The sequence below is a fragment of the Lygodium microphyllum genome, chromosome 27 (genome assembly GCF_053477565.2).
Source record: "Lygodium microphyllum isolate KBCC chromosome 27, Lygodium_microphyllum_v1.1.10, whole genome shotgun sequence".
Classification (NCBI taxonomy): Eukaryota; Viridiplantae; Streptophyta; class Polypodiopsida; order Schizaeales; family Lygodiaceae; genus Lygodium; species Lygodium microphyllum.
This window is the reverse complement of record NC_141161.1, coordinates 41,216,732-41,221,189: the sequence shown is the minus strand read 5'-3', so window position 1 is coordinate 41,221,189 and position 4,458 is coordinate 41,216,732.

The window sequence follows — 4,458 nt, the reverse complement described above, 5'->3', positions numbered from 1 at the left end:
AGTATTGTTATAGAAGAATCCCTTAAATTGAGCATATGATATTTTCTCTCAGGTCTTATGACTATGAGTAGAATTGATTGAAACAAATTTTATTACTATAGTTGATAAATTTTATAGATGGCATTAATTTTAATACGCGATCCTAGGACAAAAAAACCACATTTCTAAGATGCTTTTTGTTGAGACTGATTTATTATTAGACTAAGAGATCCTCAATGATGCTCATAAATGGATTACTTATACTCAAAGCCCTCTAGTGCAATTGTATAAGTAATCCTAGTAGAGCCCCTCTAAGATACTCAAAGTACATAACCTAAAGACCGTAGCTAGGTATATAAGGTATAATGGTTGTACAAGAAGACACCTCAATAATTGACTTATCACCATTAAATCCCAAAGAAGAATCGTGTTCCATCCCCTTCAACTCTATATTCACCTCGTGAAGAACTTCATTAATCATAGCATCCTTGTCACCAATATTTTTGTTGCAATGATGAAGGGCCTTGCTCATGGTTAGGCTATTAGGCTATTGTGCAGTTTAAGATGTGTTTTGATCGTTTACCCTTAAGTCCAGTAAATCCTAATGGCTTCCTCTAAGACCAGTGTGGCAATGTTTTTAGCTCTGCCTTTAAAACTCTATCTAAGCGTTGCAAATGTTTGGGAAGTTCTACCATTAACATGGACGAGACACATCCAAGTTCAAAATGGATTTTACATGAGATTGGTGCTACTCGTATTTACGGTGAGAATCAAGTTTTTAAGTTTAAAGCTTCGACTGTAGAATCCTTACTGTCAAAGATACCCTAGTCGAAGATCATCATGTTAATAAGTTATATTTAGTCCTTCAAAAAATACAAAAATAGCCACAAAAGAAAGAATACCCCTACTTGTATCTAGGCTATATAGCAATATGTATAATCCCTCTTTCTGCAAAGTTCTTAATGTGTCATGCATGGCTGCCACCTTAGATACTAGACATGTAGAATTGACGGACATGATCGTAGGAGCTACAGTATCTCCTTTGTCTAATGTTTGATCTTCTTTGAATTAAGACCCAATTATGTTATTTCTATGGATGATCCTTATCTCCCTGAATTGCTTATGCTACATATTAGAACCATGGGTTTACAAATGAAAGCATCTTCTTTCCATTTGGCAATCCAATATAGAATGGTTTTTAGATGCATGTCTCTAGCAATCCTTATAGTTGTAGAAGGTATAAATTCCTTAAGGGTAAGGGTTAGACTATCATTATGAAATCAGATGAAAGCACACAATACTTTCTACCTGATTGTGTCAATTGATCCAACATTGAACTCCCATATGAATGGCAACTAGCTGACATTACATCCTTGAAGAGAAAATAACTTCTTCCTCCTAGAATGATTAAGGTGCAAAAAATCAAAGGAAAAATGCAGCATTTGCCTCAGCGCATGACTCTGGAAGTGTTAAAGGATTGAACTACTTCTATTCTCAAAGTCTCTCAGCCTCAATTGAGGGTGTCTCTTTCCTAGAGGGCAAGCATCCTTAAATTTTATACTCAACCGTGTACACATGAACATGTACAACATGGTATTTGTCTTCATCGTAGAAAACTAATTCAATAAGTGTTTTCTAACAAAAGATTGAAAAAGAGATGGAGTTCTTATTTTGCTTCACCTTCCCCATGCTCTCTTAATATGCATCATGTAGGCTCGTACAAAGGGAAATAAAAACTATCAGCACAACCCTCTACATCCTACACAATGCCAGACTTGAATCAAGCGTTTCCTGATATTTGGACTAATCATGAAGATCCAGGAGAGATATTTAAAGACCTCCAACACATTTATTTTCCTTCCTTAAAAGAAGTGATCAAAGGTAAGACTACTATCCAACCTTCTTTACAGCCGAGTGCCATTGGTGAAGATCTAGCAGAGTGTCTAGAGTTGATGTTTCCACATTGGTCAGATCAAGATTATAAGGTCACTTTTGATCATATTGATGAAGCTATCCTTGATCTAGCAGAGTGTCTAGAGTTGATGTTTCCACATTGGTCAGATCAAGACTATAAGGTCACTTTTGATCATATTGGTGAAGATCTAGTAGAGTGTCTAGAGTTTATGTTTCCACATTGGTCAGATCAAGATTATAAGGTCACTTTTGATCATATTGATGAAGCTATCCTTGATAGGATTTGAAGGCAAAGAGAAGCAAATCATATTCTTAATCAATTTCCCTTATGTGTTTCCCCATCGATCAACATAAAGATGATACTCAGCGAAGTATGGAAGCTTGCATTGATACACATATGATGGCTAAAAGCATAGACCAACATCCACCTAATGCTCCTTCCCATGAAAATTCATGCATGGTATTACAAATCCCAAGCTGAGTTTCAAAGAAAAGCTGCTTACACACTTTCCACTTTGATGAAGATGGAGACAGTGTGGTTGATGAGGATTTTGTTCCTATCAATCCAAATAGAGAAGCCCTTGCTTGAGGTTCAGTGCTCCAAGCTTTACTCAATTCACATATGGATACTCTTGTAAGTACATAATCCTCTCTTGCAGTAAATTCTACTAAAGCTATCCCAACCACTCCTATGAATGCTTATTCCACTTATTCCAAACCTTCTTATAAAATTTCTACAAGATGATAGGAGTTAGATGGAAAATCTCCTAAAGAGATTAAATTGCTCATCTACATGATGTATGCATATGGGGGTTAGAAGATCCTTGAAAAACTACAAACCAATGGATTTGATATCTTTAATGCCATGACACATGGATTTGTAGGTGGTCTAAAACAGTGGTGGATTTCGATACATTCCAAGTCAAATTGGCTATTGTGTAACATGCTGAACCTATTTAGCTCCTCTTTGAATTACTTCTTGGGGCAAATTGGTGGGAAGCAAATTGGATGATGTGTTAGAAGCTCGAGAAGCTTTCTTTGAATCCAGACTTTGTGACCCTCGACAATATAAGGAATATCTCATTTACATGAGAGATTTGTTGTATGAAGGATTAGGCGGTCATGATAAGAGCATGAAAGAACATCTAGTTTGTGCTTTACTTGAGCCTATTTCCTTTTACTACAAATAGGAAATGAAAGATAAGAACATGGATTTTACTGATAGTGTTGGCCAAATTTTGCAAACAATAGAACATACTATCAAAGATGTTCGTCAATAGCAAAAGATGACTAAGTTAAATCAAAATTTTTCTTAATCAATATGTAAAATTGCCACAAGGTATGAGTTTGATTTTGGTTGTAAGCAATGTGCTTGCTCTACATCTTATGGTGGTGGTAACAACTATCATAGCACATCACGGTACTATGCCAAAGGTTGCAAATCTTATTTCAATCGCCAAGACAAACATGAAAACGAAGGATATTCCTAAAGATATTCACACCATTCTCATAGACATGGCAAGCACATACCACCGTCATCTCATCGACATAATTCTCATCAAACTGATACAAATGGAGAAGATCAGAAGAAAGAGCTCAAATGCTATATTTGTATAAGTAAGTCACATTTAGCAAATAAGTGCTCCAAGAAGACTAGACAACAAACCAATGCTACTAAGGTAAATCTACACTATCTAAGTGACACATCATCATCTTGTTCTTCTTTTTCTGAAAGTGACACTAATCCTACTCTAGATCCTATTTGGATGTGGAGTTAGATTGTGAGCTCGCCAATGGGGTGAAAGTGAAACTGAAGTCAGTAGCACCCATACAAGTGAAAGTGAAACTAAAGTCAGTAACACCAATACTGAAACTTCTTGGCACACCACCACTTTTGAGGAACTTGAATCTTCATCTGAGCATTCTTCTATTTCAGACACTTCAGACCTAGAAAGAGATTATGCTATCTATTTTGATACATTTGTACTAGTAAATGCCCGTTTTGTGCATTTTTCAGGCATAAGGTACACTTTCTCTACTGGTGGAAGTTATTCACGGCGACATAAAGGCAAGCAAAAACAATTGGAGTCAGATACTGATAAATCCTCTATGGAAATTGGCTCCTCTTACAAAATAGCAAGGATAAGGTACGTCAAGAGTTTTTTTACTAACCCTTATGATTTACCTAACCTAGGTACTCTCAGCTCTCATAAACTAAGGGCAAGGCCAATATGTTCATTCCTCACAACCTGGAACAAATGCATCACCCCAAAACAGCTACATAATTACTCAAGTGCCTATCTGCAACAAGTTTCGCTACTCAACAAGAATGGAATGACATGTTACATGCTTTTGCTACTATGCAACTAGAAGTACACCCTCTATGTAAAGTATTTAAGAGATTCCTTCACGGCAAAAAATAATTGGCTCAAGGAAATATACTTATTTTACAAGAACCCTCAAAGTTCTATCAGAGAAATCCCAATCAAACAGGTCAACCATATAAGATTGGCGAAAGAAAATATATATAAGGTAAATGGTTTGAATGTTGGTGGACCTATCCTA